General features: G+C 36.2%; 1 pseudogene; it reads right to left on the minus strand.

Annotated features, from left to right (window-relative positions):
* Positions 1 to 13756: 13756 nt before the first annotated feature.
* LOC145618739 (small nucleolar RNA R71) lies at positions 13757 to 13830 on the minus strand (annotated as a pseudogene).
* Positions 13831 to 16820: the final 2990 nt, after the last annotated feature.

Below are 16820 nucleotides of genomic sequence, written 5' to 3' on the forward strand. Positions count from 1 at the left end.
CTAGATCAACTTCTAGAATCATCTTGCCTGTTTGGAAAAACATGCATCCGTAAAACCTTTTGACAACTTGTTTACCTTTAACACCATAAAATAGAGAAATTCCTTTAGTGCTTCTTAAGTACTCAAGGATTTGTTCTTGGTAACTTTCCGTATGCTTATTATGTATTCGCTTGAAACTTGCTACACATGCACAAGTCATATGCAACAACTTTCTTTGTATATTTCATGGCATATGTAATGGACCCTTTTGCAAAAGCATAAGGTACATTACCTTTACAACTCAACTCTACTAGCTTTTAAAGCACTGAGTTTTACTGAGTTTATAACCATGAGACATGGGAAGACATCCTCTCTTAGAGTCTTGGATCTTGAACTTGTCAAGAACCTTATCAACATAAGTCTCTTGATTAGGTCCAGTCATCCTTCAAGATTCACTTTGTGGATTTTGATTCCCAATATGTACTCAACATCTCTTAAGTCTCCCATATAGAAACAATCTTTCTAACCATTGCTTGACTTATTCAAGCATTGATATATCATTTCATATGAACCATATGTCAACTACATATTAGACTAAGAAGACCAATTGCTCCCACTAAACTTCTTGTCTCTACAAGATTCCTTTTCATTCTTCCAAGGTAATCAAACTGTTTGATTTCCTAATGAATATTCCAACTCCCTAATGCTTACTTCAATCCATAAATGAATTTATGAAGTTTGCAAAACTTTCTAGGAATTTCTGGATTTCAAAAATCTTAGGTTGTATCATATACATTGCCATCCATCAAGAACATTTGATGAAGGTGATTTTGATTTCCATAACTAGAAATAATCCGAATAGGCTTACATCACTAATAGGTTTGACCCTATTTCTAAGACTATCATGGACTAGCACATCGCTACAGATATGGAGTCCATTCTGGATTTCTTGGCTTTAAGCCACTTCCTGAGTTGGCACTTGTCCAAAGCTTGCTTGTAGGTTTGTATTTCCAACCATTCCAATAGGAAAATTTTAGAATCCACCTTATAATAGAATTCCAACAAACTGTTTGTTTCGATCCTAAGTAACCTACAATAGGTATGAGCGACAATAGAATTATTCTCTTCAACTATTTGAAGCCTTTCATTCTAGTAGGACGATAGAAGTCTCGCTAGTTGAATTAGCTTGCTTCGATACATGTTTTATCAAATTAGCTGATTTCATGCGCATTCGTCTCTAATGTAGTGTTATCCACATCCTTTTGTTGCTCATCTCAAATCTCATCGAGATCTAACTTTACTCCCACTTGGCTTTTTAGGAAGACATTTCTTTCTATAAAGACACTATCGCGAGCAACAAATATTTTGTTTCTACGCGATTGTAGGAATAATACCTCTGATTTAGGGTTTATTTTGTCATCTTTATAAGCATTTTACATAGATTTCATACTCCCTCAATCCTGTTTAAAAAGGATAACTTTGGAACATTTCCACTCCATAACTCTTATTACATCTTTCTACTGCTTTGGTTAAGTTTTTGTTTAGTATATTCGCAATTGTTGTTGTTCTAATGCATATCCTCAAAACGATATTTGTAAATCATTAAATCTTGGATCGAACCATGGCAAGCAAAGTTTGATTCCTGCTTTTTACATACATTTTAATTGTAATGTTCCTGGATTGTGAACTAATTCAACAATTCCTTTAGATGATGATTTGTTTTGAGTAAAATATTTATCACAACAATCATATTGTAGTGCTAAATTGTTTATCTCAAACTTGATTTAACATTTCATTTTGGAATTTTGAACATTTCAATTATTCCAGCTTTTATTTCATTAAGTAATTATCAACATTTTTACTTAAATCGTTAATAAGAGTAATGAAATAGTTAAATCTCTTGCTAATTTTGAATTTATGTTACACTCACATCATATGTTTGTGTTCCAAAATCTCATTTTAGCTATTTTACCCTTTCAACTAAAAGGTAACTTGGTCATTTTACCTTATCAAGCATGACTTCTAATTCTCAAGTTATTTATAATTATATAAGAGTAAAAGTCCATCCATAACTTTGGATGTGCAAATGGTTTATGTGACCTAACCTTACTTTATTTATAAGTAAATTTACTTTGTGTCATCTAAATTTACTTTTGTGATCTACTTATATCAATGTCATAAAACCAAAATTAACTCATATCTAGCAAAATGAAAACAATTTACTACCTTGGTCATGGATCAACATTTGTCCAAGCCAAGTAAACCAAATCAGTATTCAAAACAAGAAAGCCGAAATATTGTCTCATAAAAAAAAAAAAAAAAAAAAACTGGAAATTGTTCTAAATGTCATGATAAACTAATCAGAAAATAAAACTATGAAGCTATCTCTGGCCACTTAAATACTCCTAGTGCACCTTCAAGCTTCATCTTCATGCTAGCTTCACTTGTTTGCAGTTCCTGCGCAACATCACAATATTAAGCACTGCAACTTGGTATTACATACCTTAGTGAAAGTTAAAATGTTTATAGCAATATACATGAGGTTGATGCTCCATTCTTCTTCTTGAGGGAATCAAGGTATTTCTGGCAATTGCGTTTCCAATGCCCCTTCTTCTTGCAGTAAAAGCATTCACTCTCACTTGCAGCCTTGGGTTTTGGATACGCCTTAGGCTTTTCAAGAGCCTTGGCAACTTGCTTGCCCTTGCTCTTGGCACTAGCCTTTTGCCCCTTCTTCTTGAACCCCTTTCCCTTTTGAATCATAAGAACTTCCTTTTTAGGTTCCTTAGGGATTTGTTTCTCAGCACTAACCAGCATTGCATGCAATTGATTCATAGTCTTTGCATTGGCAGTCATGTTAAAATTCATGATAAACTGGTTGAAACTTTCTGGAAGTGAGTGGAGAATGATGTCTGTTGCCAAATCATCAGTATATGGGTACCCTAGTTTCTCCATACTTTGAATTAGGCCGATCATTTTGAAAACATGATCATGAACTGTGGCACCCTTCTCCATTCTACAATCTAGAATCTCACGATGAAGCTCATACCTTTCAACTCTAGCTTGTTTCTTAAACAAAGCTTTGAGTTCTTCCATGATTAAGTAGGCATCCTGGTCCTCAAAACACTTTTGAAGACTAGGTTCCATGGTAGCAATCATTAAGCAAGTGATAGGCATAGCTCTATCATGAGCTTCCTTGTGCTTCTTGATCTCTGCCGCAGTAGGATTTTCTGGCAGAGGTCCTGGCAATGGGGTATCAATGACATCCTCCTTACCTTCAGATTTCAGAACAAGCCTTAGCATTCTTTCCCAGTTGGAAAAGTTTTCCCCTGTCAACCTATCCTTCTCAAGGAATGGTCGCAAATTGTAAACGTTGTTGTCATTGTTATTACGGCTACCCATCTAAGTCAAAATAAGGCAAAGTTTAATAATTATGTTTAATAAAATTAAAGTACCATAAAACGCATTCATTTAGTAACTTTAAAACACTTTATTCAATGATTAAATGATCCCAATTGAATTTTAAGTGATTCCAAGATCCTTTATTTGTGCAATAATTGACCAGAGTGAGGCCCTGCCATTAACCATTACATTTTCAAGGTGAGTAAACTCTTTACTGATTACAACTCTTGTAACTCTTGGTTGAATAATTAACCATCACATGTTTAATTATTGCCCTTAGCTTCAAGGTTCTAAACGCTTTAGGTAACCTTGTTGAATACTACCAATTAAAAGTGTAGAATGAGGTCCTACCCCCACTTCCCCAAGATATATTACGATGCTCTGCTGAGGGCCGACCCATCATAAAAGATCGAAGGTTTCGTCGGGTTTTTAATTGGAAAAGCTGCATCAATATTACTGGGATCTAGATTTATTATGTTGTGATTATTTAGTGAACTCTAGCGCATCATCAAACAACATAAATAAACCTAAACATGCATAATCAACTAATGCAATAAAATAAACATGGCGTAGTATGGCCCCTTAGTCCTAAGATAACTAGAAATGAAAAATGCTCCCACTTGAATCATCATGGATCTTCATCCACCTTGCTCTTTTGGGCCTTCACTTCATGGGCTTCTTTTGGGCAACACCATTTAAATAACTATTCAATTTACATTAAATAAAATTTATAAAAATACTTAACGGTACGCAGACCGTATTTAGATTACAAAAATACATCACGATGCGCAGATCGTATTTAAGAATCTATGGGCCATACTAGTCTATATATAGCAATATAATATCATATATTAGAAAAGTGTCATATAATAAATCACTCAACATGCTTGTCTAAACTACAACATCGAATGTTCATAATAAAGTCAACGTATTTCCTAAAATATCATATATTTTAATCATAATTAGATAATATCATATATTATTCATTCATGAGATAGAATCAAATCATATTTTAATATCGAAAGATAAATCATATTTAATCTTCCATGATTATCCTAACTAATTTAGGAGATTCTATCCTAATTACTAGCCAATCAAATAATTTTAAAATTAATTACATCCTAATCTAATTATGGGATAATCACATTATCTAAATCAATTATTATCCTTTTGGAGTATGCTCAGAATATCCCAATCTATCTAATCCAAAATTAACCACTTTAATTTAGGATAATTACCAAAATAATAAACTAAATATGGATAATATCAAACATAACAACTTTTGAATATTTGATTTTATCCTAAAATAAAAGATCTTATCCAAATAAAACCAATTTTATCTTTTAAAATAAAAGATCACATTTTCAAAATATTTTAACTTATCCAAAATAAAACTGATTTTATCCCAAAATAATTCGTAATTATCCTGAAATAATTTTCAAACCAGAATTTTTTTTTTTTTTGAAATTGCCGCAACCACCAACGGGCTAGCCGAAGCTAGCCACGGTGGCTGGCTGCCGTGACAGCAGCCACAGCCGCAAAGTTGCCTTACAGCAGCCACTGCCGCGCAAGGTAGCAGCACCCCGGCGCTGGCAGCTGCGGTAGCAGCCGTGCAACGGTTGCACGTTGCTGCCCACAGCCACCTTGGACCGCCACCCACCCCTCCCTCCCTCTGGATTGACCACCTGGTCGGCAGCCGCCGTGGCTGCGCCACCCAGCCGCGGTTGCCGACCAAAATAATTTTTTTTTTGTGTTTTCAATTTAATTAAAATAACATTTATCCTAATTAAATTAAATTAGTCCATAAGATTAAAATTAAATCATATTCAACTTTAAAATTAGGGTTCATCATAAAATTAATCCTAATTAAAATTATGAAACATAAAACAATTCGAATTAAATCAAAATCAAGCACAAAAATCATATTTTAGGGCTATAAATTTCGGAAAAATTCGGAAATTAGGGTTAGGGGGTTCGAACATTCCAGGGCATAATTCGGTCCTCTTCATGGCTATCTGAGCATAATTAAATCGCATTTAATCTATTCCAAAAGTTTAATCACATTAAATATAATAATTGAACCATAATTAAATTAATTTCTCCATCTTCATTGATTATAAAATTAACGTGGACATCAAATAATCGTATTATTATGATCTAGCGCGTTCATGCAAGAGGCTAACTGATACCACTGTAGGAGTTTATAGGTACTACGCAGCGGAAATAATATGAATCATATTCAATAAAGTACCTAATCCAAGAATCGCATGAATAACACAAAAGACACATAATCATACCTTTGAAGCGTGAATTCCACGTAGCTATTCGACAGGCAAATCAGGGAGAGAATAGAGCCCCAAGTGTTGCTCCTCTACTTAGTCCACGAGATTCGAACGAGCCGTCCACCAATACTAGATTGGTCGAGTAATTGAGGAAAACCGTGATCACCACCTCTTCGGACAACCGATCACCGCACGAACCACCACCACCACGAGACACCACCGTGCGCCGGGGAGGAGGAGAGAACCGTGAGAGAGGAATATGAGAGGGGTTAGGTTTCGTGTTTGCTAATTCGGGTTTGATCAAATGATCAGTAAACTACTTACTAGCAAACCAAGGCATCTAGTCTATTTATAATCTCATTATAATTAGACTAGGGCACGAAGCCCAAAACCTCTTCTAATCTGCATATGGCCGGTGTAGACACCCATTTGTGTCTCCCCAAAACCAAACCCAGTGATGAATACCTTTTGCGTCGAACCATAATCGAATGAGGTGAAAGTGTGGAAAAGTCAAGTGTTGCGGTTAGTTTTTATTAAAATCCTTCTTTCTGTTTTCGAAAACCCACTCTATTTTATGAAAACGTCCAATCCAGTTTCGTTTGGTCCATGATAAGGGTCCAATAATGGTGTAGTTGGATGGGACTTTAAAAGACCTTTCCAACGATATATTATAAGTCCAATTCCGATGAATAATGAGGAAGTTATGGCCAAAATACTAAACTGGGCCCAAACCAGATTTTACCTACGACCCAATGATCATGAGGAGGGTCCAAAGGTTTAATTCTATTCCTAAACTAATTAGCATTGATTAGAATCTTCTATAAGTTTCTAAAATATCTTAATTATCCATTTTTGAAAAGATAAGATCATGGAATTTGATTTGAATATAAACTTTCCTTTTTTAAAACTTTCCTAATTCTATTCGGATTTAATGATGTTCAAAGACAGTCAGATATTATTTTCGTACCTCATATTTTTTATCCAAATTTTATATGGTTGGATAGATCTTGAAATTATCTTTCCAATGATATATTATAATATTAAATCCAAGCTATAACAAAAAAGATATGTAAGGAATACGAAACTCTATCCAAAACTGATATCGTCCTACTATTTCGGCCATATCTTTTTATCTACAAAATATTTTAGTCTGATTCTAATTGCATTAGAAAGTAGATTTCAAGAGCTTTCCAAATACATATTATATGACTTATTTGGAATTCTAGATCAAAAGATATGATAAAATCAAAATCCGCAAAAACTGTCACTGTCGCTAAACGACAAGTTTGTCGCCTCGCGACAGACCCTGTCGCCTGGCGACAAGAAAAATTTCTGGCGACGAGGTTGGTTTGTTAGCGACAGAGTGGAGTTTTATTCTTTATCAAATTCTATGATTTTCCGGATTGTTTTCTTATAAATAGGGTCCTCGACCTCCGTTATTATTCATCAACTCTCATCAACGATCAACTCTCATTCACAATCACCAATTCTCTCTATTTTCTCTCTTGAGCAATATATGCTTTCTTTCTCTATCTTTCTAAACTAGCTTTTTACAAACACAATTCTGCATACACAAGATTTAGAATCATCTAGCCAAGTTCGAAGTTGTCTTCGCCCTAGACGTGCAAGGTTTATACTTTTCTGAGGATTTGGTCCCAAATCTAGTCAAAACTTTATTTAATTTCATTTCAACTTAATTCTTTAATTGTTCTTTATTATTTTTATTGAAGTTTACTAACTTGTGTATTTTGTTATTAGAAAGAGGTACGAGGCTTCAAAGTAAGTAGATTAGCTTACTCTCTATTTCTTTCACAATGTAGAAAGCATGTTTATTAATATTTAATTCTTAGTATCATGTTAGGATGTTTTTATTGCTTTCTAGTATCATGTTTAGGGTGCAATATCATGTTAGTACCATGTTAGGTTTAAATCTTTGATTTTTATTGCTTAGTGACATGCTAGTATTTGTTATTAATCTTGTTAGTATCATGCCTAGGATCTTACTATTATTAAGCTTTATTATGCCTTATTATGATTATGATATTATTATTATGCTTTATTATTAACATGGTTGTTATAATTATTATTATCATGATGATTATTATTTTATTATCATTATTGTTATTATTATGTTGCTTATTATATTTTATTGTTATTGCTTGATCACACCTTTTATGCTTGTTAAAGGAAATTTGTACTTGAAATCACGCTTAATAAGATAATTAATAATTTGGTTTAGGCTAATGTGATTTTAACTCAAGTGAACGCCAATAATAGTTTTATTTGTGCATTAATATTCAACTAACATAGATAAAAAGGTTAGGGTTAATATAATGTTTGTATGTTATTCGAAAAGCGCACATGAATACGAGCAGAACAAAGTAGAGGCCTATTTTATAGGGCGGGTCCTTTCTTTTGTAGATTGGATTCGTACCCTCATCCCCGAACCCTATTTGGTTGAAGACCTTATGGAGTTGATGGTCCTTTTGGATTGTCTATTGGGTTTACAAGTTCCTAAAACTTGTTGGCGACTCTTTTGCTCTCTTTTCTTTCCCTTTGGAACGCCACCATACTTAAGTGTATGATCACAGTGGGGTTCAAGTTTGGGATCATGATGCTTGAAATATTCCCTACAGCTGGCCACCTAGAGTGATGAGGCCCAAGATGGGCCTCATCCTTTAATGCTCGATCTAGCCCCTTTGTGTGACCTTATAGGATCCGTCCAATTGGGCTTTGGCCTATTTTACTAGTCCAAAGATCGTAAGTACCTCTAGCTATGGAAAAACGACGACCCAAATGTCTGGATTTAATTATCTCCATAATTTGATCCAATTATATATCTAGTAATTGCACACGACGAAGACATAACTCCTTCACTCGCATTATTTCGAGCTTCATGCATTGAACCTAGTATTCCCTTAATTATCGCCTGGAACTTGCTCAGCACTTCCGGCCATCAGCTTGTCTAGGGTGACGATGGTTGATGTCGCCTACTCATTTGCAAGAGCATTATCAGCTTGTCTATGGTGACGATAGTTGATGTAGCCTACTCATTTGCAAGAGCATTAGGCTAAGATTTCCCATCTTGTACTTACGTCGTATTGGTTCGGTGGGAACTCTCTCTCTTAAATACTTAGACCTCACATGTCTGTTGTAAAATAAGGAGCATTTCAAGACTATAAAGATGAACTGAACAAAGATTTATCAAAAAGAACATTTTGTGTCGTGATGCAAATCATTTACTTGAAAACGAAATTTCAGCACAACCATGGTGCTCACCTATATTCGTTGTCACGTTCCCTAAGGCTCACACACCATTCTCACACAAAGGCACTTTGGGGTGAGAGGTTGGAGTCATATAAACTTATGCCCAAAAGAAAAAAGAATGTGTTTAGCTCTTTTGTATATATGTGTATATATGATTATTAAAGAATATAATTTCTGAATTTTATAACTAAGAATATGTAATGAAACATGGGGATCTCAAAAGGTGAAGAATCTAAGTAGCCCCAAAAATAAGAAAGTAAGAAGAGATAACACCCCCCTAAATATCTAATTAACTATGGATGTTATAAGGGAGTTACAAAGGAAGAGGAAGATAAAGAGTTGTTGGTCTGTTGACGCGCATCTGTGCGAAAGTGATACATAATCTCAACTTGCATGCGCGCCTAACCGGGAAAGCATTTGCCTGATCGGGCAGACAAATGTATCAAAATAAACTTGTACTCGCGCTCGATTAGGTGAGCTTCGCCTAACCAGTTAGAGTGCAACGGTAAGCTACCTTTCCTCTCTTTACTCCAACAATTTCTTCCCCTCGGACTATTATAACTGGGATCTTTCGGTGTAAACTTCCATATCTGGCTCAGTATCAACATCAACCTCGACTTGTACTTCCGGCTCTACATTGGGTGGTGTAAGTGATGAGTGACATTTATGGCACTCATTTGATCTCTTTTAGGATGATTTTCATTTCATTTTGTAGCTCTTTTCCTTAGTTTTTCTTAGTTTTGCTCTTTATTTCATTACTTTGTACTTTTCGTAGTTAGTTTCTTTATTTTGTGCATTTCCTTGTTTATTCGTTGTTTTTCTCATTTATTTGTTTGTTTTCATTTGTTTTTAGGTTATGATTGAGCTTCCAAATATTTCCGAGCTTCCCTTCTACATTCATCATCACATTGGATGCCTTGTGCTAGCATTTTGAGCTTCAAGCTTGGAGGAACTTGAAGGGCAAGTCTCAAAGACCGGTGCACGCATGTGGTGGGGGCATCATCTATGCCACAAACCCACCAAAATGCTCATTTCAAGACTGCATACTTTGATGTTCATCACCATCACCAAGTCGTGCGCACAAGGTTGATCAAGATCGAAGAAGGGGAGGAAGAAGACCCTCCTAGGTGCGGGCGCACCCAGGTCAAGTGCGGGCGCACCAGTGGCGCGTGCGGGCGCACCCCCTAGGTTTGTGCCCGTACCCTGCTCCGTGCGTCCTCTTCTTCCCTTTTTGCGGCCGCATCCCCGTGGGTCTATTTTTGGACAATCTAACCGACTTTTCCCTTGTATATATAGTAGTTTCTTTCTATTTTTAGAGAGAGAATCATTAGAGGATAATTAGAGAAGTAATTAGGGAGGGAATTAGAACTTTTGATCATATTTTGTAGAGAGAGAAACTCTTGTTTGAAGAGAGAGAAATTCATGGTGTATTGTTGATGATTCAAGATTTCTTCATTCCAATTGATCTTTGATCAAGTTTTGTAAGGTTTACTCATCTTTGATTCAATATAAGTTTGATTTTAGTTGATTTCATTTGTTTTCCATATGATTGTTGATTGATTGAAGTTTGATTGAAATTTAATTGATTTTTGTATTGATTTTAGATTTCATAATATGATCATGATGAAATTGTTAATTAGTTGTGTTTTGATCTTAATTACCATGAGTAGTGAGTAGTTCACTTGCTAGGGTAATGGTGAAGCATGTATGAGTAATGGATTAGTGTTAATTGGGGATAATTGATGGAGTTGATGATGTGATTAAACTTGGTTGATGAATCACGTGCATGTGTTTGATTAATTGAAGATTGGCCAACTTTGATTGTTGCACTAAATTGCATTGTAAGTTCACATTGATACGGACCATTGATTTGTGGCTTGCATTTACACGATTGAGGTGTCTTGTGATGTTTCCTAGCTAGAGTTTATCGTAGTTGACGCTAGTTAGACCTCTAGGAAAATAGCTTGATATGCTCTTTTGGTTGATTGATTTTCCCTCACATTGTTTGACTTAGCCAATTTGACCTCCCAATTAGCCATCTCCATTATAAATGCATGTGGATCCTAGCCCTAGTGTTTATCATCTTTGATTTCTACAAGTCTAATTGTTGTGATTAGCTCTAGTTTTAGCATTACAACCCCACCTTCGATTTTGGGATAGCTTAGCGAAAGACAATAGACCATCACTCACTATTCCTTTGGGATCGACCCTTGACTTGCTATTATACTTGTATAGGGGTTGGTTGAGTGTTATAAATTTTGTTTGACCGGTTGAGGAGGGTAGTCCAACGACCTACCATTTCACCATCGATCAAAATGGTGCCGTTGTCGGGGAATGGTGTCGTGATTGTGTATTGTTGTTGAGTCTATTCCATCTTATTGAAAAACACAAAAAGATTTTATTTCTTTCTTTTCGGCTACACTTGTAGCCGTGTTTCTAACAATTTCTTTTGAGATTTTGCATGCATAGCGCTCGTGATCGATCTATTGTGCCTTTTGACCTGGAAAACGAGAGGACACTCTCAAGGAGAAGAATAGCAAATCGATCTTTGGAGTGTAGTTCTTCAAGTGAAGAGGAGTTTGAGGAAGAGATGAAAGTAGGAGGAATAGGAGCCAATCCATGGGTAGCTTTGAAGGAGTTAGGCATTCCCGGTGCTTATAGGTTTGAGAGTGGCATTGCTCCACCTACTACACCGGTGAACGATTTCGAGATAAGACCGGCCATGATTACTTTGATAGAACGGAGGCAATTTAGTGGAGCCAAGAGTGAGAGTCCATTGAATCACCTAAAGGAATTTGAGAAGTATTGCAATACTGTAGACACCCATTTGTGTCTCCCCAAAAACAAAGCCAGTGATGAATGCCTTTCACGTCGAACCATAATCGAAAAAGTCAAGTGTTGCGGTTTAGTTTTTATTAAAAATTCTCTTCTCTCTGTTTTTGAAAACAACTCTATTTTATTTAAAATACACAATCCAGTTTAGTTTGGTCCATGATAAGGTTCCAATAATAGTGTAATTGGATGGGGCTCGAAAAGACCTTTCAAACGATATATTATAAGCCCAATTCCGATGAGTATTGAGGAAGTTATGGCCAAAATACTAAACTGGGCCTGGTTCATTATTTACATACGGCCCAATGATCTAGAGGAGGGCCCAATGTCAATTATTATTAGGATTAATTATAACGTTCTAGAAGTTTCTAGAAGGTTCTTTTAAATTCTAATATTATTAGGATTAGTAATTGTTTTTAAGATGGATTTTCATTAGAATAGAATATTATTATTATATTATTATTTTTAAATACACGTTTTATCTTCTGTACGGATTCCGTAGATCAAATTTGGTTAAAGATCGGATTCCGCGTGGAAAGCGAGTGCAAGCCAGGCTGTCGCCTGGCGACAAAGTGAATTTCTGGCGACAACGTGTAGTTTTATTCCTTATCAAATTCTATCAATTTCAAGACTATTTTCCTTATAAATAGGGTCCTCGACCTCCGTTTTTATTCATCAACTCTCATCAGGAATTACTGGATTCTCTCTATTCTCTTTCTTGAGTAATATATGCTTTTTTTTCTCTCTCTCTTTCTAAACCAGCCTTTTATTAAACACAATTCCGCATACACAAGATTTAGAATCATCTAGCCAAGTTCGAAGTTGCCTTCGCCCTAGACGTGCAAGGTTTAATATTTTTTGAGGGTTTGGACCAAATCTAGTTTAAACTTTATTTACTTTGATTCTAATTTAATTCTTTAATCTTTATTATTTTCATTGCACTTTACTAACTTGTGTATTTTGTTATTAGAAAGAGGTACGAGGCTTCAAAGTATGTAATCTTATTATTCTCTTTCAATGTAGAAAGCATGATTATTAATGTTCAATTCCTAGTATCATGTTAGGATGTATTTATTGCTTTCTAGTATCATGTTTAGGGTGCTTTTTATTATTTCTAATAGCATGTTAGTACCATGTTAGGTTTAAAGTTTTGATCTTAATGTTTAGTGACATGCTAGGATTTGTTATTAATCTTATTAGTATCATGCCTAGGATCTTGCTATTATCATTAAGCTTTATTATGCCTTATCATTATTATGCTTATGCTTATTATTTATGTTGCTTGATATTTATTTATTTATTGTTATTGCTTGATCACGCCTTTTATACATGTTAAAGGGAATTTGTACGTGAAATCACGCTTAATAAGATAATTAATAATTTGGTTTAGGCTAATATGATTTTAATTCAAGTGATCGCCAATAATAGCTTTATTTGTGCATTAATATTCAACCAACATAGATAAACAGGTTTAGGGTTAACCTAATGTTTGCATGTTAGTCAAAAAGCTCACATGAATACGAGCAGAACAAAGTAGAGGCCTATTTTATAGGGTGGGTCCTTTCTTTTGTAGATTGGATTCGTACCCTCATCCCTGAACCCTATTTGGTTCCTGACCTTATGGAGTTGACGATCTCCTGGATCGTTTTGGGTTTACAAGTTCCTAAAACTTGTTGGCGACTCTTTTGCTCTAGCTTTCTTCCCTTTGGAACGCCACCATACTTAAGTGTATGATCACAGTGGGGTTCAAGCTTGGGATTATAGTGCTTGAAATATTCCCTACAAATACCATTAAGGTGAACGGCATTTCTCAAGAGTTCATTCGGCTAAAGTTGTTTCCCTTTCTCTCATTGGTCGTGCCTTAGAGTGGTTGGATAAAGAGGTTAAGCCTAATTCGCTTAGAACATGGGGATGATGTTAATAGAGCTTTCTTGTCTTGCTTTTACCCACAAAAGAAGACGGCGGAGGCTAGTGCATGAATCCAAGGATTCAAGAAAAGGCCCAATGAGAATCTCTATGAAGCATGGGAGAGGTACAAGGAGTACCAAAGAGAATGTCCACATCATGGGATTCCTAGTTATCAAGTGATCCAAATTTTCTATGGAGGTTTGAGTGCTCAAGGCAAGTCATGCCTAGATGGAGGAGCCGGTGGTCCTATAATGAATAGGACGGAAGAAGAAGTGGTTGACATAATTTAGGATGTTGTGAAATACTATAGAGATTTGCAAGAAGGAGAGAGAGAGTCTACTAGAAAGAGTGGCTCAACGGTCTATTCCATGGATTATCTCAACGCAATCAACAACTTGTCATCCCAAATTTCAAATCTAGGGAAAGAGATGACATCAATCAAAGCGAATCTTGAGAGTGTGTCCACGAATTCTTTGAGTCTTCCCTCCTAAACCAAAGGGAGAGGTACAATCTCTAACTCTTCTCCTTCTACTTCTAATAACATGCCAAGTGGTTCTCTATTTTGTGATTTATGTGGTTCTTATGATCATGATTCTTCCATGTGTTCACAAGCTTTTATTGATGGATGTGATGATGTTGAAAATAATGAATGTGAACATGTGAACTTTGTGTCTAATGCTAATGGTGGTCAAAGGTTTGAAGGACCTAAGAACTTTGGTAATAGGAATTATCACCCTCAAGGAGGTGGTTTCGATAATTATAACAATGGAGGATATAGGAACCAAGGAAACTAAGGCTTCCGAGGTAACTATAACAACCAAGGTTATAATAATCAAAACTCAAGCCATGGGTATGGTAATCAAGGTAAATCTCAAGGTTTTGGTAACCATTACCATTATGGTGGCAATAGTCAAGGCTGAGGGAATTGGAACAATAACCAAAATAGGGGAAATTTTCAAAACAACAATCAAAGGGGACCCCCTCCCGGTTTTGCAACAAACCCCCAGGCCAATGGTGAAAATTCTTATTCCCAACCATCATCATTTAAGTCAAATTTGGAAGAGTTGATTGATAATCAAACCAAGATCATTAACACCTATATGGCGGTTAGTGATAAGAAGTTTAATAACATGATGACTCATAACAAAATGCTTGAGACACATTAACCCAACTTGCAAACACTCTTAAGTATTATGCTAGTCCTTCCTCTTTGCCTTCTCAAGGAGTGGAACCGAAGAAACCCGTGTATTCCGTCACCACTAGGAGTGGAAGAATTCTTAATGGGGGAGTTTCTAGGTCCATGGAGGAAGATGAGGAGAGGAGTGTTTTGAGGGAGGAAGATGAGAGGGTTGTGTCCAAAGGTGTTAGTTGTGAGGAAAAGCAAGAGAAAAAGAAGGATGATGAGAAGAAGTGTGAGGAGTTAAGAATTCCCAATCTATCCTATCCTCAAAAGTTTTTGAGGCACAAGATGGATGAGCAATTTAGCAAATTTCTTGAGATGCTTAAGGAGATCCATGTTTCTATCCCTTTCACCGAAGCTATCCCACAAATTCCTAGATATTCCAAATTCCTCAAAGAAATTCTAGATGGAAGAGAGATTGCAATGAAGTTAATTCGGTGGAAGTGGGAAAGTGTTTTAGTGCTCTAATCCATAGGGAGTTATCGGAGAAGTTGGAAGATCCATGGAATTTTTCTATCCCTTGCGAAATCAAGAAGTTGATGTTTGAGAATGCTCTTTGTGACTTAGATGCTAGTGTGAGTATCATGCCTTACTCGGTTTTCAAAAGACTCAATCTAGGTGAGCTTCTACCATCCAATATAACCCTTCAATTGGCCGATCGATCTATCAAGATTCCTAAGGGAAGAGTTGAGGATGTCCCACTTAAGATAGGAGAGTTTGTTTTTCCCGTTGATTTTGTGGTGTTAGAAATTAATGAAGAAGAACACATTCCTATCATCTTAGGGAGACCTTTCTTGGCCACCTCGGGAGCTTTGATAGATGTGAAAGGGGGCCGCATTACTTTGAGATGTGGTAAGAAGGAGGAAAGTTTTAAGTTGAAACCAATGCATGAGTCTTTGTCTCTTGTGCAAGAAATGATGTGTGCAAGTTCCTCTCGTTCTATTGACAATGTATGTATGATTGACTCTTCTACTAACGATGCTCTTGAGAATTTTGATGATGTTCTTTCAAGTTTTGATAGCATGAAAGTTAGTGAAGAGAAAATGATGATTCCCAAGCTCGTAGACGATGAGGAAGTTGAGATTCCTAGTTGGTTTGAGCTTATTCCTCAAGATGAAGAGGAGGTCTCTATGATTGTGGATGTTGAAGTTCCATCTACATTGAACAACAAGCCAAAGAAGAAGGCTAGTGGTTCCAAGAAGTTGAGAAAAATGTGAATTTGAGAAGCGTTTCATGGAAATTTCATCAAGCAACGAAGGAAGGTTGCTAAAGAATGAAGAGGTTTTCACTCTATCTACTACCTTGAAAAAGGTGGTGTTCTTTGACCCTCCATGATTTGAAGGAAGGGTCAAGCTTAGGACCTTAAGCAAGCTCTTCCCGGGAGGCAACCTGGAGTTTCTAACCTTTCCTTTTGATTTTTGAAATTTTCTTATTTTTCCCTCTTTTATTCCTTTTCTTTTCTTTCACTTTTCTACTTGTTTGGATTTGTAGGATGAACTTTTCGGGATTGAATTTCACCAAGCGAGCATGACGAATGGAAGGTGTTTTGCGGTATTTGTCATGATTATGTTCGATTCTAATCGAAATTTGAGGTAAAGGGGTAAGAATTTTAGTGAGGTAAGTTAGAAAGTTCATGCTTTGAAAGTTGAAGGAAGTTGATGCTTAGTGAGTTCTTATGGTGGGTTCATGTATCTCAAGCTTAGAGCTTACTTAAATTGTATTTTGCTACTGCCTATGTTGGTGTTTATCACCATCATGATTCATGTACGCACCCAAGAGATCATCGAGCATCAAAGAAAAAAAAAGAAAGAAGGAAGGGAGGCATGGCTGGTGCGGGCGCACGGGGTAGATGCGGCCACGCACCAGCCAGGTGCGGGCGCACCACACATGGGTGCGGGCGCACCTGAGCCCGGGGCTCCCCCTATTCCTTTCTTCTTTCTTTTCTTTTTCCCTCATTTTCTCCTATCTTCTTT

The sequence above is a fragment of the Chenopodium album genome, chromosome 26 (genome assembly GCF_948465745.1).
Source record: "Chenopodium album chromosome 26, dcCheAlbu1.1, whole genome shotgun sequence".
Taxonomy (NCBI): domain Eukaryota; kingdom Viridiplantae; phylum Streptophyta; class Magnoliopsida; order Caryophyllales; family Amaranthaceae; genus Chenopodium; species Chenopodium album.